We start from the raw sequence: 23,368 nt of genomic DNA, 5'->3' as shown, positions 1-23,368 counted from the left end.
TAATCCCTGCCAGTTTCTTTCAGCTTCATGTCTTTGCGGCTGCCATCGCGTCCCTGTAGATCTGGTCTTTAGCTGAGGGAAATGAAGACAAGTCTTCCCTGAAGTCCTTCAGCTCGGTTGCAACTCTCCCAACAGCAGAAGACATTTTTTGCTGTCCCTGAGCCCTCTGGGGAAGGCTCAGCAGCGAAGGACAGTTCTGAGTCAGAGCTCCTTTATTCTTCCATTTTACCCAGTGTTTTAGCTGTCTGGATCTGCCAGAGACACCAGTCCCTGGTGCCACTTTCAGATATCTTTTCTTTGAACACGAAAGACTGTAGACCATGGTGGATGAGTAAGACACTCCCATTTGTGGGTAGGTGCCTCCTGTTAAAGTCCTCATCTTCAATCACCGATTCAAGTGTCATCAAAATTTGACTAGGACACCTAAAAAAGATGCACCCATTACTGGAGGTAGCAGAGGTCTCAGCTGGAGACAGTTTCTGGGAAAGCTATCCTTATATTTCAGAGGCCTCCAGTGGGTTCCTCTTGTGGCAGAGGGCGAGAGGAAAATAAACGGGATCCAACCAAAGGGGGCTGGCCATTTTTAGGCAGCTGTCAGCAGTCAAACCACCTAATTCAGTAGCTCTGTGTTGAAGTGGCCACACTTACAGTCAAAATACAGCCTGAAAAGGGAGTCACAATCCAAGAGCCAAACTCGTAGCAGTTTCCTGACCATCACAAGGCAGGAGGTACCTGGGGGACTTTAGGCGCTAGGATGTGGGAATCTGGACACTTGTGTCATCTGCACCTGAGCCCAGCTCAACATCGCCCAGTGACGCGCCGGAGCGGCACTAGAGAGGAGAGAGGAAGAGAGCCTCCATCCTCATCTTCATCTGAGTTTGAGGCTCTGCAGAAAGCCTGGGAGCCACAGGAGCAACATGAGACACAAACCTTCATCTGTCTATAAAATCCTCCCTGGTCCCCATCCAGCCTGTTCTTCCCTTTGAATCTTCCTATTCTGCCTCTCTTCTCCTCCTGGCTCCCCTGGACTTCACAGCGCTGTCCTCCTCCCTTCCTCCATCCCTGCCCCAGCCCCCTACAACCTTGGCTTCAGTTCCACTGTCTTTAACCTCACCACATGTTTACTCATATATTAGATATACTATCAATATAAATATATTTATTCATATACTATATATAGCAGAGAATATAGAGATGCTTCTACATGATATGTATTCGTCAGATACATGATAGGCAGATAGCTGTGATGTAATCAAACAGATCGTCCACAGTTTCAGAAAGTTCAAAACCATCATTAGCTGCATGGTATTTATTCTCCTGGTACTTGCGGTCCTCTCTGCTCTCACCTCTTCCTTGTGTCAACAGCAATTTTTTAAGTACCAGACCCCCTGCTTCCTACCAGGCATAGCTTTGTACTGTAAGGTGGAAGCGAAATGAAGTCTCTTCTCTCCAAACAAAATCTTTAGTGCAATCTAAGTGATTTTTGGCTTTCCCCCGAACAGGACATCCAACACAGGCTGTACCTCTGAGCCCCATTTCTCGCTGGGCAGAGCCAAGGTCACGGGCGCTGTGGGTCGTCCTTGGTCTTCAGCCTGGGTCATTCACTACGTTTCCCAGCTGACTTTCAGGGCTGTGTTTAGGGGTTTGACTTGTCCCCATGTCAGAACCCCAGATGTTATTCCTCTCCCATCCAGCTGTCTGTCCTGCCAGAAATGACCCCCTTCAACACAGACCTCGTGGGAGCAATGCAGCACTTCAGGTGACATCCAATTTATGAGTAGTTCATGAACCTGAATCAGTTACCTTGACAGACCAGCAGAATTTATTCACACTTTATTCTCCTTTGAGCCTCAGCATTCATTCTTCCAGAGGTGGAAGGTCTATGGGACAAGCAGACCAATGCATGCCCCTCTTTGTGGTGGGCCAGCGTAAGCAGATTTGGGCTCCAGCTTTCCTGGAGTGAGCCCAGTCCCAAAAAGTCAAGAGACTTTTAACTGCACTAATTTCTAACCCCTCCCTGGGTACTTGTTTCAATTTCAATTCATTTAAATGAAAGGGGGCAATGAGAAAGACAAAGGACAAAAGTTCAAGGAGGGCTCGAATGGAAAAGGACAGCTGCAGTTTTGGGACAACTATTGAGGAAGAAGATCGGGAAGTGGTTGCACTTTGTCAATGTTTTGAGGAAGAAGAAGAGCAACATAAGTGGTACAAGAACCACAGGGAAGACCTTCAGGAAGGAGGTTTTGGAGAAGGAGACAAGGATGGGTGCTGTGAATGAAAGCAGGGTCCCAAAGACCCAGCCACCGGTAGAGAAAGCTTTCCTCCAGCGCACAGGAGATAGGTGTGGGCCAACACTTATTTCCCCCCCTACACTTGAAAGTATTGAACAATGGCAATGGTGAAAGGACGGATTAAAATGAAGGCAAGCTCACAGCTTGGGTGTCCAGGCAAGATGGCACACAACCTCTATATTCCCTGAATTATCTATGACCCCACTTGGGTAACGGGCAACATACTGTTGTAGGACACACTGCAGGTTTGAGTGCAACCAGACTCGTGCATTCTTGCTAATATTTGGCATTCAAACCCAGAGAGGTTGCAAGAAGTGGCAGTTCCTGGACAGCAGCGCTCGCTGGACACCTCCAGTCCTGGGTGTCCTCACCCCATGGTGATTAAAGCTCCCTGGGGCAGGGGTGAGCACATGCATGATGGAGGTGAGGTTCAGAAGATGCTGAGATTTGAAGACCAAAACCTCACGGAGGAGCAGAAGGGAGGGAACCCACAAAGCTCTGCAGGGGCTGGAGCGTGTGAAAGGGAAACTACTGCATCTGTCTTAGGTGGTTTCTCATACAGGGGTGGGGGAAACGTATGGTTGCAAACCACTTGCTGGGAAGAGGGTGTAAGTCATCTTACAGGGGGTGGCCCAGAGTTACTCGAGTGACTGGGGCTGATCTGCTGCTGCTGGGAGGATTTTCCCAGCTGCCCCAGGCATGGGGATTCAGGCTGCTGATCCCCCACTTCTGGGGTGGGGGCAGAAGAAAGGGACTCGTTTCTTTTCTGATTCCTGGAAAGCCTAAAGGGGAAGGAGGGCTTATTCTCTCTTCTTCTTTCCAGGAGACAGACACTGCCTGTGCACGTCTTTTTGAGGAAAGGAAGCTCCTCTCCACACAGCCTACACCTTGCCCAGGGTGGAGGATGACAGGGCATGGCCTTGGAGCCATTCATTTTCTGCAGATGTGCCTAGAAATTGTCCTCAAAGCTCCACCAGCAGCTCCAAGTGCCTTTTCACAGTGGGAGCCCGCACAACCAGGGCCTGTCCAGGGAGGAGGAGGGGTTTGTAATTCAATCCCCTAAATCTCTCTTACCCCAGTTATTCCCAAAGTAGACTACAAAGTCAACCACCTCCAGTTATTACAGCACCGTAACGGAGACGGGGTCGCTGACTGACTGACACGACACCGCGTTGCAACTCGGCACCCGAGGGAATTTTCAGAGGATTTTTGCACGGTAAAAGGAGAGCTATGTTTCCGTGCAAAACAGAAAGACATGACTAACGTCCTACAAGCATGGAGTTGCTCACTGAAGGCTGTTACAAAGTTCTGTGATAGCTGGGCTTGCTCGTCACTCTGCACACGGGAAGGGGGTGACTTTCGATAGGTGGTATTTGTCAAACACGCTGTCCCTGCAGCATCGCCTCAGAAGGATTCGGACACTGAATACTTGAATTCTTGTTGATGTTCGATGGCCAACACAAGTCCCAAGAGCAAATATCGGCCGTGGATGGGAAGCAGAGGGAAGTTTTTCCTCCCCTGTTTTCTGAGCTAGAAAGAGCTTTAGTCATGCATGGGAAACTTTCTGACTGGGAGCATGTGGGGTCATCAGCACGGACTCTGACGATCGGAAAGTGAAAAGCAGAAGCTGAGAAGGTCACACGACCATTTCTTACCCCTGAGTGCAAAAGAACAGCAAATTCTCCTTTTAAACAGACGCTCCGGTGCCGTCAGGGGATGGGAGCAGCACGCTGCCTCAGTACGCTGTTCTGATCTGCCCAGCGCTGGCACTGAGCGAGCAGCTCCCGGGCATCGTGCCCGGCCACCTCCTACTTCGCAGAGCCCTGCCTGGTGTGGGGTGAGGGCAGGAGGGTGCTCTGCCAGGCTGCTCCAAATCCCTAATCCCTCTTGGGAGGAACCTCACTGCAGTTCTGCCCCTTTGAGGGGACACCATCAGAGGGAGAAAGAAGCAGCGCTCGATTTTATTAAGGCGTGGGGTGGATGAAGCCCTGTGGGCACTGTGGGGAGATCCGGGGGGAGCAGATAAAAAGCCTTATTTCCTGGAGATGGAAGATGAACTGGCAGGCATGTGTTAGCCCTGCAGCACACCCGGCATGCCGAGCGTTGTTTTCCATCGTTCCCTGGTAGCAGCTTTCTCCTGCAGCAGTGCTGGTGATGGGCAAACCCATGCAATACCTACAGCAACTCACCAGCTAGGTTCACTGGCAAACCCCAAAGGGTATCTCCCCTCCAAACACCTCTCTGGCCAGAAATACCCTTCACTTCTTTTAACGAGGACCTGGCAGAGAGGAAGGTCTGGTCGGATGCCTGCCCTTGAGTTTTGTCCCAGGCAGGCTGCAGCGTTCTCATCACTGCATCCCTTTGGTCCCCACAAAGGTCTCTGGAGGTACCAAGGGATGCCTGGGGGTGCTGGGGCCAGGGCTGGATCTGGGTATGGTTGTCCATGATCGTCCATGGGCATGGGTGTCTGTAGGTTTCTGCCAGGCTATAAGGTATGTGTTAAATCCAAAGGACCTTAACTGCAGTTAACAGCACAAACAAGCATGAAAGAGCATCAACTGCAGCTCTTCACCTGAAAAATGACCCATTGAACTAATTTTCCTTGCTTTTTCACCCATGTAAAAATGATTTCTGAGCAGATTTGGTGTCCAAGTGGAGCTGTCTAGTACTAGGTCAATCAACACAGTCCTGCCTGAATTTTCATAGCTTCTTACCCTTGCAAGATCCTCCTGCTCAGCCCTGGATAACAGGAGACAAGGGTAGGAACAAGACCCATGCATCCTGACAAACAGCAGAGGGAAAAAAAAAAAAAGGCATTCCTGCAGCCAGCTCTTACAGCTGTCTGTAAAACGAACCTCATTTACATTTCATTGCTTGGATTGAAGTGCGCTCGCAATTCAATTCAGAGCTGCTGCTGCAAGTTGGGGTCCCAGCAACAAAACAAAACAGTGGAGCTGAACATGTGAAGGCAGGATGTTTAGTTCTGCTGCTAATGGGAGCCCAGAAACCTTGTTAAAAAAAAAAGAAAACAGCCAACTAAACGAGATGAGCTACTGTAGCAGACGAGTGGCAAATCCAGAGTCGATGTAGGAACTGAAGGAGACAGCAAGTGAACCTGTGTCTCTTAATCTCACAGAACGGTTGAGGTTGGAGGTCATCTGGTCCAACCCCTCAATGAACCATCTTCAGATGGTTCATCGTTCCTGGGGTAATGCCACAGGGGACCAGCTCCAGAGGCGACATAAAAGCAGAGAAAAAGTCCCAGGGCACAGCTCGTGGGTGCAGAGGGCACGTTAACACCCAAATGCTGTGCTCTGTCCCTGGGCTAAATTCAAGCCAATGGAAAAGCTGTCCCTACCAAATCTGCTGGCCTGACCCAGGGTCCATAACCTTGGAAGGAATAGGTGGCCAGTGACACGGCCAGTGCACAGTGAGGGAGCTGGTCTACCTGGCTTTTAGGACCAATTACAGGTTGGTTTAACTTTTACCGAGAGCTCCAGCTGCAGGGAGACGTGAAGCCAGCTGGGGTGCAGGAGGTATCTGTTGTCATGGCATTATATGGCATTCACTTCCACTGTGTGGACTTCAAGATTTGGTAGGAACCATAAGCACCAATTTGCTCTTTCTAGGCCTTGGTTTAAAGCTTGTTTGTTTCTTCTCCAGCTCCTCTTCCTCCCCTTCCCTTCCTGCCTGCGTCTCTGCTCTCCTGCTGGTGAAGGTTTCCAGGCACTTGGAAAAAAATATCTGGGCATACATTCCTTGTTCTGATCTCTTCCCATCCAGCTCTTGAAACATCTGCTCTACAGAACCTGGAGAAAGCTGCATGGGGTGAGCACAGGTGGGAGTAAAGCAGGTGAAGATGAGGTGGTTTTGGTTCATGATTCTTCTGGCCATAGAATATAAATGCAGAAGAATCTCCAAGAGCTGGAGGGTTGCTGTTGATGGGATCAAATGCTGCCCACCAGCTGAGTCTGAGAGGTACTGGGAGAGCTAACGTTGGATAACCAGTGGTCTGGCATATTTGCAGGTAATTCTCCCTCTAACTGCCCGTTTTGCAGGGCAGTTTTAAATAAGGTCAGGGCCAGGCGTGGGGTCAGACCTCATGTCAGATCGGGGGTTGAAGATGTTCTTTCCTTTTGGGATCAGCAGAACATGCCTCAAACATGTTGCATTTAACCATTTATGGTGTCACAGGCCACAGAAACATCTCCTTTGCTGGGGCTTAATTGGTTTGGGGTTTTTTTTGCTTGGTGCACAAAGATGAATCTCAAAACTGACTTTCCCCTGTCTAGTCAAAATCCATGGACTTCATATGTGGTGTCTGAGTGCCATGTTATAATGCTAGCACCAAAGATGAATGCTCCTGTGGTTCCTTCTACACGCCCCAAGGGGAACTTCATGGGGCAGGGTCCCCACCTGAGAGGACTCCCCTTTGGGAGTGCTGCCAGAGGAAGGACCACAGTTATTGAGCTACTGTGGGAACCAGGAGGATGGTTTTTTTTTGTGATTTGGCTTCTGCAAACATCACCATCATCCACATGGTACATGGACTTCAAGGAGAAGAGGACGGAAAACGGGAAAGGAAAACGTCTATACTGGAGCAAAGGAGGTGGAGGTGCAGGAATGAGAAGGTTGGATGTCTGAAAGAAAACGCCTTTCCTTGTGAATAAAGGTATTAAGATTGGGGCTCAGCTGGAGATTAAAACCCACTGTGTGTCCGTATGTAGGTGTCTCCATGTGAGCCAAGTGTCTGAGTTCCCACCACGGCCAGAGAAGATCTGGTCAGTGGATGTGATTCAGCTGGCAAAACACAAGGGCACAGCTGACCACACGCAGGTGTCTGAAGTTACCCGAGGTGCCTCAGGACATCTGAGAAGTCCACACAAGCCCAGAAGATACAACACAGGTTGTATGGAAGCTCGTGCCCTTCTCTACTGGTAGATGGGAGACCAGAGACATCTAAAATGGCACGAGACACCTGTATATAGGCAGTTAAATCACACCCACGTGGCCTCTCCTGAATTTAGTGAGGCATGGAGCTACCTGTTTAGCAGATCTTTGTCCCTCCCGTTACCTGCAGCCAACCCTTCCCATACTGAGGTGGACCAAGAGGGCTCTTACGTTGGAACAAAAAGCAAGGGCGTTCTCTGACCAACATTTGTGTTCTTAAACCTTCTTTGGTAGCAACCAGAAGAGCCCGAGTCTTTCCAACAGCAGTCCTGCCTGCTGTCCCAGGCCCCATGGGTTTCTCAGCACGGGGACCAAGAGACTTCAAGGGTTTGGTGACTGGTGACTCGGGTCCGTTAGCCAGGGTGAAGCAGCCCTTGCGATGTGCCCCTCTGAAGAGCAGTTTGTCGGTACAGCACAGCACCGCAGGGACAGTTTTCGACCTGCTCGTTCTCAAAGAGCAAAAGTGTTCAGACGCCTCTTTTTGACAAAAATAGCAGCTGCACTTGTTTTTGCTGCAGGAAGTTCTCACTAATGGGGAGAAAAGGAAGCTCCTTTTAAAAACAAGGCCTTCATTAGCTTTTCTTGTTCTTTGCTTTACAGTCACCATTGGAGCCATCGCAATATCGCATCCTTTTTTGTGCCTGTCATTGGCCCGCTGCTGCTGCTCCAGTGGACAATACCACCCTGCAGAGTTACAGGGACCTCCACTTCTCAGAAACAAAATACAACACCATTTTTTTCTTGCAGTTATTTTTTTGTCTCTTCTCTGTCCTCCTGGGCGAGTCATTTTACCTAGATGTCCCTTCCTTCCTCACCCAATCTACTACTGCTGGCAATAATTTTTAGCTGTTGAGCTAAAGATCTAGCAACAGCTAATATTTTGTCTCCTGTTTCCAAAATAGCTTTTAATAGCAAACAACCAACCCTATTTCCTCATTGTGATGATGTTTTACGTACCATGAACCTGCTATCGCACCCCCTTGCTGGTGATGCTCTTTCCCCTCCATGCGCGTAGCTTAGTTGCTCTCCTCATTATCTCTACTTTGGCCACACATTTGAAAGGGCCACCAGAAAGGACCAGTTTGGGTGTCTCTGTCCGACGCAAATTCATCACCCACGCTAAAAGAGCCTGGGCCGACTCCCAGCTCTCCCCACCCGTGGCACCACCACCTTTAGCCCAACAAATAACCACCAAGCCCTCGACCCCGGCGCTGCACGGCTCCACTTCACTTTTGCACCTAATAACGAGCTGAGCAAGCACTAGCAGCGTGGCTCCGACGCTAACCAGCAAGAGAAAGATCTGGAGGTATAAAACCCCAAACCACAATTATTTATTTCACAGCATGACAGAATTAAGGTTTCTGTCATTATAAGGTTTCCGTTGAGTATTTAACCTAACAGCATGGGAACGGTGCATGGGAAAGATCTTGCTGGTAGCTCCCCACGGAGATGCCCTCAAGATGGATCCACGGCTGCACTTGCCCCACGGCTTACACAGCCCTGGGCAATGGCTGCTGTGCTCCTTCCGTCATCTGAAAAACGTAATTTCTGATCATCCAAGCTAATATTGATGGTCATCTTGTGTCTTCTGCTGACGTCCTGCCTTCCCCCAGAAGGTGCACCCCCGTGCATCCTTCTGCCCTGTCTCCTGCAAAGGGATCATTGCAATTTCCCGTGACCGAGCTCCTCTGTCATGGTCTAGCTAACAAAATGCCCTGAAATTTCTCCGCAGGAGAGATGGGATTGAGAAAAACAGCAAATTCACCTCTGTTCCGTCAGGTTGGCAGAGAGCTATAGTCTCACGCTGGCCAAAGCAGCAAGCCCTGGCATTTCCCAGCCGCATGACCTGCTATGGGAGATCTGCAATGATTGAGGCTTGTACTGACACAGGCAGAGCTCCGGCGGCAAGATTTGTTATTGAACTAAACTCCTGGCAGCTGCTGGTGAATAGGTTGATTTTGTGTCAAAAACCTCTCAGAAGCAGTAGACGACGAGAGAAATCTGCAGGATGCATTTATTTCCAAACATGACGGGAAATTATCTTGATCTGCAGCTGACGAACACTCGAGGGGAGCCTTCCCCAGAGATGTGGATGGGCTTAAAGGTGGGCTGTGGCCAAGCCAGCCCCATGGGGGAGCTCAGGGCGTAAGTGGAGACAAGCCCAGTACACAGGAGGAGGAGGTGAATCCTCCACATCTCCAGGGCTGAAGGGGGAAATGACTTTTTTTGGTTGCTCGTCTTCGGAGAGTAGAAAATCTCCAGGTCCCAGAGCAGCTGGTTTGGAGACCAGTCTCCTCCGTGGGTGGTGCGGTCTCCATGAGCATGTCCTGCACGTTCCCCGGGGTGCACCGACTGGCAGCACCACCGACGCTGAGCACAGACACCACGGCCATCCCCCCAAGGGCAATTCGGGACCCTGTCCCCTTCCTGCCACCTCATGCCTCCCCTGCCCCCTACCCTTGTCCTCAGACACCCAGTCCCTCCGGTTAATCCATCCCAGGAGGGTTATGCTCCGGGCAGGGTGGTGGCAGGGTGATGCTCCGCCTGATGAGCACGTTGTCCCCAGGAGCATTGCGCATCTCCTCTGCAGAGCCAATGGCGCTCAAAGTCCCCAGCCAACCCTGTTGGCCATGATCCTGCGCTATGGGGTGTCCTTGAACCCCACCTCAGCCCCCACTGCCAGCTCACCAGCAGTGAGAGGCACTGCAGAGAGCGGACACGGGACCCAGACGTGCCCCTGAAGTGCAACAACTGGCCGATGTGGCCCAGCATCACCTCAGCTGCTCCCTTTCCCTGTGGCTTTCATCCACCCCCCTTTGCTGGAGCTCTGCCCAGCCCAAGGTGAAGAAGATGTCCCCTTTCTCCAGCAGTCAAAGATGCTCTGGGTGAGTGCTTCTGACCACTGTCCCCACGCTGCCGGCCCAGAGGAGCTCTGGTGATGCCAGCAGTGCCAGACCAGCTCCGTGCACATGGTTCTGCTTCCCTCTAGTGACAACATGGCCTCACATCAGCAGAAGCGAAGGCTGCGGCACAGCTCCTCCATCTGCAGAGATGACTGCTCTTCCCTTTGGCCTGTGGAGACATGGCTTGGAGCCCTCATTGCATGTCCCAAGGATGGGGGGTGGGAGCAGCACCATCCCCATTGAGTTGTGTAGTGCTTGGCATGAAGGATTCTGTGTCCACACGAACAATCTTCATTTCTCTGTCCACGCCCTCTGCCCGTGCCTGCTCATGCAGAGTCTCTCGGCCAGCATCGTGATGGGATGCTCGTGTCCCTTGGGGAGGGTGAGCTGGGAAACGTTGATTATGAGAGGAGCTGCACGGGGGACGGTTCGTGGGAGATGTGACCCCCTCACATGTACATATGACCACCCACCTCCCATACAAAGTCCTTCAACCATTTATGCCCATAGTCCTTCTCCTAAAACAGCGTCGTAGAGTAGCTATGAGAAGATGGGTTAGGATGAAGCAGGGGCAGAGCTGGACTCCAGTCTAGTGGCTGGAGCACTCAGCTGGGAGGAAGCATTTCCCAATTCCTTCTCTTTTGGTAAAACACCCAAAACTAATTTCTAAATCATGAGAAGCTCTTTTGGCTTCTCTAGGTAGGATCTGTCCTATGGTGGCCAAAAGCAGCCATGTCCTAATAACAAACAGCTCTCTTCCGTCCTTTCTGCAAGACACAATCTCTGCAAGGTCTCTTTGTAGATTTTTTTACCCCAAAGCTTCTGTGCACAAAGCATTTTCCTCAAGAAACCTCTTTCTCTCCACACTTATTCTAGTCTCTCCCCATCGCTTTACATTTTATATTCACAGCCGTAACATCTAGACTGCTCCTCTTTGAATGTACTTTCTATTAAATTTTAACCATCCTCCAAGGTTCTTCCACGATCCAAACCATGATCCCAATGTCTATTGGCTCTGTGATGCTCCAAGCATGCCTCACCCCATCCCCCAAAAATGTTTTCTGGAGCTTAGGGGGCTTTGTATCCTGGTCCCCGTGACCCACCACCCATCACACGGCAGCGCCCAACATCACCTCCTCTGCCCCTGGCAACTCAACATTTGCAGCTCACTTTTCCTTGCCTGAAGCTCCTTGTCCTCCCATCGCTCGGGGACAGACACCCAGATCCGGAGGGAGCATCTCCAGAAGCTCCATGTCCCCATGGCAGCCCTGCAGCACCTTTGCTCGGTGCACACATTCATGAATCTCGTAGCTGGGCCCCACCGCCACGGCTTGCTCGCCAGTGATTTATCTGCTTGCTCAGATTGACTCCCTGCCTTTTGATCGGCCACTCCTGCATGTTTATTCAGCAGGAGACAACTTCCCTTCGCACATAATTGATTGTTTCTGTCTCCACTTAATTTTCTGCTTCATCACCGCCTTGTTTCGGGAAAAGGGGCTTTTCAGGGAGGTGATTCACTGCTCTGTGGATTTTCCTGCATATTCAGTTCATCGGCTGCCCTGTCCTCTCCCCTTTGTTACTGCTTCCCTCAATTTACCCATTCCTAAAGCAAATTGATTCACCGTTGAGGTCTATTTTTGGCTTCCAGCTGTCAGGCTCCTCGCAGCTGCCTCGAGCTGGCGTGTTCCTCTCTGCTCTCCCAGCGCCGCGTCTCTCCTCCTCCTCCTTTTTCTCCTGCTGCTACTCCTGACCGTACTCCTTCATCCTCCTTCCCTGCTTTCTCCTCCGTGCGATGCTCAGCTATTTTTTAATGACCCGAGTGTGCCCCACCGATGATTAACACAAGCCAGAGGACAGCAGCAATGTCGAGGAGGTTTTGCACAGCAAAAATCTGGAGGGTGGACAAGTGGGGTGAGCAGGGCTTCGGGGCCAGGTGCCTCCAGCCTCTGGGTACCACGTTTAAGGGCTGCCACCGGTTCCCCGATCCAGGCTGGGCACACAGAACAGTGGGTTCAAGCCCATCTGCAAGTGTTCACCCACGGGTTAGCCCTCAGTATCCTCCCTTTCCATTTTTATTCCCTCCCTTGTCTCCTCCGGGTTCAGAAGGGATAAAAGTCAGTAGCCATGATTTAACAGACCTGTCACTGCGCGCACAAATTCTCCTGGGTGGCTTTGACCATCGGGCTCAAGACCCCGCTAGATCCAAAGCAACTGCTGTCTGAGCGTCGGTGAAACCAGTGCAGCCATGGAGATGTGGGGGGGATTTCGGCAGCTTGATGCCAACTGCAGCACCTAAAACCAAAGTGTGGCTCTGTAAATCCCCAGCTCAGCTGTTACTTAATCCCAGAGGCATCTCGGTTCTGTAGATGCCCTCAGCACGAGGGTGATGCTGGCCAGGCAGATGGCCATGCCCCGGGCAGTGCTGGGGAGCTCCTGAAGCCTGATCCCCCCTGTGCCAAACTTTCCTGGATGTGCAAACTCATGCAGGGTCTCAGGAGAGGGGTTTAGTCACTGGGTGTTCTCCGGGCCACCCACCCATAGGAGCCAAGCCCAGGACTGGGGTCTCTGGAGGGACTTGGACATGGAACTCGGTGGTGGTGGGCAGAGATCGACCCTCCTCACTTGGGTACCACACTGAGCTCAACTTCACCCCTCCGAGGGATGGTTTTCCATCTTTTCCTCAATCTCAGGGTGCTCCTTTGAAATCCTTCCCATTTTCCAGCCTCCTTTTTGCAGTGTGGACCCCAAACCTGGGCACAGCATCCCTGTGCCTCTCACAATACCCTCTCCCCACTCCGCCTGGCACTCACTTGCCCTTAGCTTGTGGGGTGCTTGGGTCTCCCTTTTGGATGATTATTGATCCAAACTCTTAAGTATTTTGGGGATTTTCTGCTTCCCAGGTCCACATACTCCAACTCAGAGCTAGTCCCAGACTATGCCACCGCATCAGTTTTGCAGCCCTGCAAAGCTCAGGTTTACACAGCTGCAGGCACCAGGCAATTCATCTCACCCACACCAAGGAATTTTTTTCCCCCCATTTCACCCAGGCTCTGCTGTGACTCCAGTTCCTTCTGGGGCCGTATGAAATAGCTGGGAGCACCGATCCGATCCCACGCTGCTAGCAGCAGACCCTTTTGCACCCCGTTTGCAGTTTTCTGCAGTGCTAGGTTTAACGTGGGCCACGGGGATGTTTACAGCCTTTTCATGAGAATATCATTAGCACCTTCTAAAAACCTGAATATGTTACAGAATACACTTTCAGATCCCTGATCCCGTAAAAACAAGCTGCACCACCTCTGCTTGCTGCGGTCCGGTCTCCAAGGCACAAATTACATCACCTTCTGCTTTCCCCAAGCCTGAATTAGCTCTGCCGTAAATCTGCACGGCTGGTTTTTCTCCACTAGGTTGCAGCATTAACTTTTATTTTTCTATCATTGCCAAACCAAGAAACCGGGGCCTTTTTTTAATAGGCAGCTCTGCCTTGTCACCCCTCCGTGCCCTCCTGGCCCCTGCACGGGGCTCCGGGGAGGCTGGGGGTGACTCAGTGCTGGCGGTGGGGTGGTCAGAGTCTCCCCTGGGGTCCCTGCAAAAGTGCCTCGGTTCTTATTTGCATCTGGGCTCACCCTCTTCATATTCGTTGTGAAATTAAAAGTGGAAAAAATAATAAGCAATAATTACATCGCTAGCATGAAGCATGGAGAAAGGGGTCAGACGAAGGACCACCAATGAACTCCCCGTTACCTCTCCTTCCAGACATCTCTTCTCCCCAGTGTCGATGGCGATGACTGTGAAGTTGTTGCTGCCGATTTACAGCTTCATACTCATTTTTCATCCTGACGCTTCACAGATCTTATTAAGCTGGCACCAAACTTGGTCAAAAAAAGAAAGGTCACAGTGATACTGGGGATTTTATGCTACGTGTGGTGTCACCACCGGGACAACAGCGGGAAGTTACTTGTGGTCTGTCACTGCTTGGCCACAAATACGCCAGTGAGTTGAACCTGGAGACTGCCCGAAATCAGATGTACCCCTGCAAAACTGCCTGTGAGTGAATTGGGACGTAGGATGGTTTCTAGAAAGAGGAACAACATGAGTGGTGTTTCCAACTCCTTCCCCTGGCGTGATGCTCTGGATGCTCTGTCCTGGATGGGCCTGAGGGTTCCGGCTGCCTGCTCCGGGCTTCATCTCACCCCAATTCAGTGGTCTGGAGGTGTCTGGTCTGGAGAGTGGTGGAAGCTGCCGCCTGGGCTCCTCCACGTGCGCAGAAAGCCACCAGCACGAGAGATGGGGCCGAGTCCCACGGGAGATGCTCGTGGCGGGGTGACTCACCCCCGCAGGTGTGCCCACACCGGCTGGAGAGCGCGGCGGATGCTCTGGCTGCTGCCCTGGTTTCGGGAGAGCAGAGCAGGGTTTGAAAGGAGGGAGCTGCTGCGGTGGGTTTCTGTGCTTTTGTTATGACCAAGGGGTGCAAATAGCGAGCAGAAAGGCCTGCGCAGTCCCGAGGAGGCTGACGGGTGAGCTAAAAGCTGGCTACAAATGCACGAAAGGTGGTTGCAGAGACACAGCCAAACTCCTCTCCATCGTGCCAGACTGTAACAAAAGGCATCGGCTGCAAAGTGGGGCCTGGGAGGCTCCGGTTGGACGTAGGAAAGGCTCTCGCTGCAAGGTAGCGCTGCCCTGAGACGAGACCCCTCGCGCTGCTGCACCCTCTACCCTTGGGGATTTTAGGACTTGGCTAGACCAAGTCACAGCTGACGGCCTGGCTACAGTCCTACTCTGAGTGGGAGGCTGGATTTGAGATGTCCCTTTGACCCAACATTTCTATGCGAGTTTGATTTAAAATAACTGTTTTTTCCTGCTTCTGAGTGTCCTCAAGCTGCTTTTGTGTTGTCTCTGCAGACCTGAGCTCTCCTGCGTTTCTGCTTATGAAATGATGATGTTTCCAACAGCAACAGTGATACAGAGCTCCTGAGGTGAAGGAAGCAGCAAGGAGGAGCGCAGGAATCCCCTGCGGCAGGAGGAAAAGCCGGACAGATGTGTGCAAGGTCCCCTTCGGAGCCATCCAGGCATTGCTCTGCAGTGACTCACCATGCCTCCTGCCCCCAGGTCCTTCTCAGCTCCCTCCTACTCAAATCCACACCCCAGGGACCTTCCAAGGTCTCAGCTCACTGGTGCCGTGCTCATCTTCTCTGCTCCTGTCCTACACTTGGGATATATCCTTCGCATGTTCACAAGCCACTGGCTAACGCAGGCAAACAAATTCTCCCTGGTGCCAGCCTTGGACATCACCGTCCCATTGCTTTCTTCTGCCAAAGCCATACACAAGGTCCTACGGCTAGAGGGTATTTCCAGACGTAGGACAGAGGACGCGCTCACCCAAAGCCTGCCTGGAGAGAAGACTCTGTGGGCAGAAATAAGAGGTGGATGCTCTGGGAGCTCCTGCTTGGAGGAAGCATGGGATGTGTCGTGTCCTTATGTGGATGGGTACGGCTGTGCTTGGGGCAGCTGAGAGCACAGAGTGTTCAGCACTGCTGGTCCCCATGGGCTCCAGTGGCTTGGTAACATCTCATGAGGAGCATTGTAGCCTCACCCTCAGGGTTTTCCTGGAATTTAACCATGTCCCACAAGTACAAGCTATTCCCAACGCAATAAATAGATACTCGGTACAGCTGGCAGCCCTGCTTACCCCTGCTTCCCGCTGCCTTCCCGTCCCTCCTGTGGGTTTGGTCTCTCCTTCTCTACACACAATTCTTCCATAGCCACCTCTGCTGAAGCACCAACAGACCCAAGCCCGAGTACTGAGTCCATTGTGGAGGTAAAAAGCAATTTTTTCTACCAGAGATGCAGCTTCTTTGTGCTGTCCTCGCTCTGTGATGGGGTCCGTGGAAGTCATGGAGGGTAGGAGAGGTGAAGAGATCTTCACATCGCTCACACATACTTTGGTTTTAATGATGCCCTGTTATTCCTTCCCAGACTTGTGGCTTTTTACCTGTGGTGACCTCCCCTGACTCCTTGTTTACCTTGCAGAAAAAGGGAACACTTATTGCGCAGAGTGGAGTTCAGCTATAGCTTTTCAGCCAGCGATCAAAACACTTGAAACCTAAGAGCAGCATTTGAATTTAAAAATCGTAATTTGAGTGCCCAACAGGCAGAAGTTGGAAGAGGGCAATAAACAAAGCAGGGGGGTGGAAAAAAACAAAGGCAGGCATGAGAGGAATCTGTGCTTTGAACAGAATCCTGAATATCCTGCACGGACTACTTCAAATTGGGCAGCCAAAATTAATAGATTCTTTGACCTTCATTTCTCTGTGCTCCGGTTCCTCGTTTATAAAGCAGAAATTACAACAGAGCCTCACCTGAAGAAAAGATGTCATCATAGCAATTGCTTCGGTCAAAGCACTTGGATGCTGCAGAGATGAGCATGAAGAAGGAAAAAACAAACCCGCTATATGGCTGTTCACCGAGTGAGTGCCACCATCGCGTGCACGGAGCCGGGCAGCGGCCTGTCGAAAAAAATAACTTTCAATCATGTAATTAAGGACTGTACCATAGCGCGTGCACCCACAGAGGTTATGTGGGCAGCCTGAAGACAGGCGTCTCCTAACTTTTAAATGCTTTTTCAGCCTTGTCACTTCTGATGTTATTTTGAAGTGTTTTATGCATCGTACTGCTCTACTATATTAAGAGCGCGCTTATGTATCTTGCAAGTAACTCTCTCCCCTAGCAGAGGAAAGCCTGGCACGTATTCACAAACGAAGCAGTGAGGCTGTCAGCTCTGGCGTAAGGAGCTTCAGATTTTGGTGATCGTCACCGATCACACCATCACGTTACGTGGACCTCACTGCTGATGTACTATTGGATTTATTGTGTCGCGGTCTCGGCAATAGCTGGCCTTGCTGCTGTGCTAGGATGTAAAAGGAAGGTTAAAATCCACACGAGAGCAGCATGCCCTATTTGTGGAGCCTTGCTCCTTTAAACACATGTGGGAGGGAGGACTGGTAAATCCTTGGACAGTTTTTCATCTTGCCTCGACTAGGCTGGGCTTTGGGCTCAGTCTGTTGTCTGGTCCCTTGTCGTAGCTGCTGTTATAATGATTCATCCATCTGGTTTTCTGGGAAAAGAAAATGAGCCAGGGAAATGTTTTTTCTTTTTTTTTTTTTTTTTTTGGCTGTATCTCTCCTCAAACGATTACAACTTTGCACCCGCCGGAGTTGACGGACGGGAAGGAGTTTTGCAGATCATTTTTCGCTTGCTGGAGCAGACAGAGGAGCGCCGAGAAGCCCGTTCCTCAAAGCCAGACCATGACAGTGATGTCCTTCACTGTGTTTCCAAAAGCAAAAAGCATCTAACAAAAGCCACCAGCAGATTCAGGCTGTCTTCAGTGGGTGCACTGGACAAAACCTCACGGTGATGCACTCCGGGGACCACGTCTGCTCCTCTCCGCCTGCCCGAGCTCTCCAGATATGATGCGGGATGAACTGCAGTGAGAAGGCTTGGAAAGAAATCCAGGTGGAAAACGTTGACACTGGAGGTCTTCTCATTGGGATTAAACAGCTGCTCTCATGAGTGCCATATTTTATCACAAACTAGGTAATAGTAAGGGAAAAAAATCCTAAGAGTTCACACTGATGTTTAGTCTTAGAGCAGAGTGCAACAAGAAACCATGCTGGAGTTTCTCCTTGTTGGTTTGCAGGGTAAGGACCAGTAGTCCTCTGGTGGAGACAATGCGCCCATCCAGCTGGTAACAGCAAGGTAACACACCTCTTGGGTAAGAAAAGTGGCAATGCAACCTCTCTTTGCCAACAACCCTTACAAATTTCTAAAACAAGTTTTAAACTGTTTTAAACAAGCCAGCTCCAGAGGAGATCTTTCTTGTCTCTCTCTCCTTGCTCCACGCGTCTTCTGTGGTCCCAGTTTGGTTAGAGGTTAGACTGGGAAAGCAGCAGCTTGTCTGGGAGCAATCATTCCTCCATTCAGACACATATTAATAAATTTCTATCGATTGGGTCATGTATCAAAGTTCTACTTTTCTACAGTGCTAAAGCAAACCTTCCTGTGACAAATTCCTCCCTTTATACCGGCTTCCTATCTGTTACAAGCAGAGCGCGCTCCTGTGAAAACCAGATCCTCCCTGAACCCACCAGCACAGGAACTGCCCTCCTCGCTGGTCCAGCATCCTTCCTCTCTCGTCCCCCTTTTTTTAGACCTAACACCTTCTTCGCCTCACCAGCCTTTACTCGAATTTGCCCGTTCCATGATTTCATCCGAAGTGGGTGGTGAGTTCACTCTCCCCCGCGAGCAGCCTCTTCGCAACGGCTTCTGGGATCCCTGCCAGCTTCTCTCCACCCACGGCCTCTCCCGTTGAAGCAAACCACACAGCTCCTGCTGCTTCCCGGGCCAAAGGCGGCATCTCACATCTGGTGGGCTGGCTCGGGAGGAGAAAGGGAAGCCAAGGAGCACCTCGCTGGTGGTACGAGCTCCCAGCCATCCCCTTGTCCTAGCACCTTCCAAGGGTAGGCACCTCCACGCTCCCCACCCACCCCTGCACCCTAAGGGATCCCACGGCTTTCCTCCCAGGAGACAGTGACAGGTTATTCAAGGGACTTCTGAAGGCTCAAAGGACACCGCAAACCGAACTTAGTTTAGAAAACAGCTTTGCAGATTCAATACCAAATGAAAACTGGCCTTTTTTTTTTTTTAGTTACTCCTATTCAAAAAACCTTTGTGTGAACTTAAGCATTCCCAGCCCTTGCTAATGCAGGAGCATCAGACAGTGAAGTCAACCGGTCCCACGGCTTCAGAGACTGCAGAGCTAAATGGCACACTGAAAAGTGGATTCAATTCAGACTTTGAAATTCTAAGTGTTAAAGTATTAAAATTGAAAATGGAGCACAGAACAGGTTCTCAAACCTAGAATCGTAGAATCATTAAGGTTGGAAAAGACCTCTAAGATCACGGAGTCCAACCGTCAACCCAACACCACCATGCCCACTACACCATGTCCCTAAGCGCCTCATCTACACCTCTTTTAAATACCTCCAGGGATGGGGACTCCACCACTTCCCTGGGCAGCCTGTTCCAAGGCCTGACCACTCTTTCAGGAAAGAAATTTCTCCTGATGTCCAATCTAAACCTCCCTTGGCGCAACTTGAGGCCATTTCCTCTCGTCCTATCGCTTGTTACTCGGGAGAAGAGACCAACCCCCACCTCGCTACAACCTCCTTTCAGGCAGTTGTAGAGCGCGATGAGGTCTCAATCTCTTGGGTTCCTCCCTCTGCTCCGATTTGACATGGTTTTAAAAATTAATCTTTTGACTATTCCTCCCGATGCCATTTCTGGGCTGGCAGCCTAATTCCGACGCTGGTGATTTATATCCTTCGCTCAGAACGCAGCACGCAAGTACTTCGCGTTTTCACTCGCCCTTTCCAAACGTTTTTAACTATCTGGTTCCTCAGATCTATTTACATCTATTTACATATCTATTTAAATTAAAAGCTAAGCAACAACTCCATTATGAACAAGGACACCATAAAAATTCCACGATTGCCAGAAAACATCTCGATACAGTGACAAACCATGTCATGTAGCCATGCTCTGGTATTGCCGCTCATCCGTGGGAAGGCTGGTTTATAAATTATTCATGAATGCCTTAAAATTTCCAGGCTAATCTCAACTAAAAAGCAGTTTTTTAGACCATCGTTTCACGCAAAAGTTCTCCGACTGGAATTTTGATTTGCACAGCGAAATCTGCAAATTTACTTACACTGAAGGTAATTTCTCTTTCCTTCATAAACGCTTCAGTTGTGATTTCAGTTTTCACACTGGAAACGTAATGGAGAGTCTTTACATGACAGCTTATTTGAAAGCTTGGGAATCTGTGGTAATTTCCATGAATTTCCTGAGAAATTTAAGTTTTCCCAGATGCGATTTTGAGTAGGTTCTGATCTGTAAGGATTTTGGCACCTTTCAGCAGGCAACGCATCAGCCCAAACTATTTCTAGGAACAAAAAATTATTTAGGAGGCTATCAAGCCGTTCTCCTCCCAATTTGTTCCACAATAAGGACAAGCAAGACTGAAGATTAAATAATGGCAAAATCTAGTTGAAAAAATCACTTTGTGGTCCTCCGGAAGCTATTAAAAGATTGGCTAACTCACCTGTGCTTACAGCTTTTACAACTGCCAATCTGTTTTAGAGTTTTATCCTGCACAGTGGCATTTGAGTGTCTTCCAAGTAAAATCATTAATCGTAACTAAATCCTACAGGGTTTTACGTTAACGCCCCGGCATGCAGTAATGTTATGGTAGTACAAAAAGTAATGCTATCTGAACAAACTAGGAAGGCAAAAGAAATGCCTTACATTGGCTGGTGATGTCCATGCTCTGCACTGCCATGCATTGCTCGGAAAACCGTACCATAGCTGGCTCCTGCAGACCGTGCTTGGACACCCCTTCCCAACTTCATCCCAGGCTGTGCTGCTCCGAAGGAGTGCAAGTGTCAGGCTTTACAGACTGGCATCCAGCCAGAGATGTGTAGGGCTTGACACGTTAATTGCTTTGGAAAGTAGAGCCCAAGAAAATCTCTCGTCTGCAGCAATCACATGAACACTGCTAGCACCAAAATCCTGAACTCAAATCCTTGTGATTCCAAGACTCACCTCTCCTTCTCATGGCAAGTGGCCATTAAAAAACTGTTCTTTGACGCAAGGAGAAACTGGTTTTATGGACTCCCCAGGACTGAAGCCAAGTCACCTGCTGCCATAGCAGGTTCTCCAGAGAGGAAACCTTGAGAAGACACAAACTATGATGCTGAGAAGGCAGCACAGATAGAAGCTGCACGGCTCAAACACCCAGCAATGCGCATAGCAGAGCAAGCAGCCACACGTCTCGCCAGAGACTGTTGTAGGAAAGCAAGAGGAAAAGGATGAGAAAGAGGGAAAAAATTTGTTGCCTCTAATTTCAAGGAGCTGAGCGGGAGTATCTTCTGAGCAACGGTCTGTAACCACTATCCTGACTGGTATGAACATATAGAACATCCTCTTGCCTGCTCAACGGCAGAGGTGGGAGCATGTAGCTGGTCCAGCTTTTATGCCTGGAACCCAAAAGCTATGGACATTTCAAGGCAAGATGCACCGGCAGCATCTGATGGGCACTGCTGGAGAACAGAAGCCACCAGTTTGATGAACCTGTTGTCAGAAAACAGGACAGCTCTCTGCAAAGAGTACAGCTGTCCTGAATGACAGGTGTGAAGTGAAAACCTCTTGTGTATGTAGGCAGCTTAACCAAGGTTGCTTTGCTGAAGTTTGCTTCGCTGTCCTCATTGGAGAAGAAATTGTAATGCTATTTTTGTTAGGATTACCCAAACAAGTAAGAATTCGCTCTCCTGGCATCTTTAAATTGCTCTGAGCTTTAATAGTCTGTTTTACAGCATAGCAAAGCTCTGCCAACATAAGCCTCTGCTGTTTCATACTTAGCAAAGGTCTCAGCTGAACTCAGCCAGCCTGCAGTAAAAGCCATGCTTCCCGGATTTATTCTATTTGTACCGCTGCTGTCCATTACGGCACTGGAAATGTGTGCTAAGGACATGACAGCTCCCTCACAAGCAGGTTATTTCTGGCTACCAAGTCTCAACTGGCTTGAAGAAATCAGGAAGTATCTTGTAGAATATCACAATTTTGTCTTATTTCCTCTTCCACTCTTTTATAAGCATTTTATGCTTGCACGTTTCATCAATTCAATCAAATTTCAATCAACGTAAGGATTAAGCTGCTGCAAATTATAGTTCTGACCCTCAATTTATTTGCCGTGAAAACAAAGTTGTTCTCCACCATCACCCCAAGCTCCTGTTCAACGTGATCAGGGTATTTGCCCCCAGATTCCCAATGTAAGATGGATTTCACAGAACTCCCTTACGCAGAAGCCAGACATTTTGAGATTATGATGCAAGATCACAAACGTTTCAGACAAATTAATGTGACAATTGGAATTCAGGATCGGTGTAGTAGAACGAATTGATTTAATGCCTTATTAATAGAAAAAGGGTACATTGCAGGACATTTCCAAAATGTTTTCGTATTAAAAATTTTCTAATATACATCATCATCCTCTCCCTCTCAGCCCACTATCGAGCACCTTTTATGTTAGTCCAGAAGTGAGAGCTTGGGGGAAGAGCAGCAGTTGACTTCCAGTGCTGGTTTTGGCTTAGTCCAAGTGTTTATTTCATTTTAACATCGATTCAGAAGACCGGCAACTAGAGAAACTTTGCTGACCATGAAGCAACCTCCTCGCACATTACATTTTGCAATTGCTGCAGGGTATCAAGCAGAAGGATGGAGCAGACTTGCAAACAAATAGGTTAAGTTATATACCGTGGTACCTGATCAGCGTTTTGAGACTGGTGCAATTTTCGTAAGCACTGTTCTGCATCTGAATCTGGCTATGTGACAGGGAGACTGTCGGCTAGTAGCTTCACTTTTGAAAAAGGCCAAGAGCTGAGAGCAAATAGGATTGAAAAAAAGAAACCCATTACACGTGCTTCTCTCTTCCTCATACATACGTATATTTTATATTGCAATGTTTCTGTTTTCATGAAGCATTTTTCTTCCTTCTTTCCCACCTTCTTTCACCCTTTCTTTCCCTGTTGCTGCAGGAAAGATCCAACAAGGAGCAGGACACAATCCTGTAAGCACACGGGCACACTAGCAACAGTTCTCACGTCTGAAAAGCCTTTCAGGAGATCCAAGCGCTTGGCAGCTCTGTTTTTTCTCACTATATGGCACAAACAGAGAAAATTACTACAGCTTAAAAACCCCTTACCTTTCAATAGAAATAATTACACATTAATAATCTCCTTCAGCTGTTTTTGTGTGATCACTTTGTAATTGATTCTTACCTTAAGATTAGTTTTTGTGCTAACAAGTTTCCTTTCACTGTAAAGCAGTCTAGACATTTAGATCCTACCTTGACAAGCACAGTACAAGCAGCTAAACTCCAAATAGATCGATCTGCTCATTCAAGGACTTCGCACAAGAAATCATTTAAGCAACGGTCTGTATGGGAGTTACTTAAGCAGTGGATGTACTTAAAACACGCCGATTACTTGTAAGCCACGTTTCCAGTGTGCAATACTTTATTCTGTATAGCTTTTAACCTCGACAAGAACACCTTGTCAACCCCCCTAACATACCTATTTGGGCAGGTGTCAGTTCTCTGCATCATATTGCAAA

At 49.4% G+C, this 23,368-nt stretch overlaps 1 protein-coding gene across 3 annotated transcripts in view; it reads right to left on the bottom strand.

Annotated features, from left to right (window-relative positions):
* LOC142079164 (endonuclease domain-containing 1 protein-like) overlaps window positions 1-23,368 on the bottom strand; it is a 176,940-nt gene that overhangs the window by 24,293 nt on the left and 129,279 nt on the right. For 2 of the 3 annotated variants that reach the window (XR_012672541.1, XR_012672559.1), the window contains one exon: window positions 1,186-16,647. The exons of the other annotated variant lie outside the window; for it this stretch is intronic. The gene's annotated coding sequence lies outside the window, so the exon portion shown is untranslated. Of the gene's footprint in view, window positions 1-1,185; window positions 16,648-23,368 lie in introns of those variants that run through there. 3 annotated transcript variants of the gene reach the window in all.

Source organism: Calonectris borealis, chromosome 1 (genome assembly GCF_964195595.1).
Source record: "Calonectris borealis chromosome 1, bCalBor7.hap1.2, whole genome shotgun sequence".
In the NCBI taxonomy this organism is placed as follows: Eukaryota; Metazoa; Chordata; class Aves; order Procellariiformes; family Procellariidae; genus Calonectris; species Calonectris borealis.
Note: the sequence above shows the minus strand (reverse complement) of the source record. Positions and strands in the feature narration are given on the sequence as shown.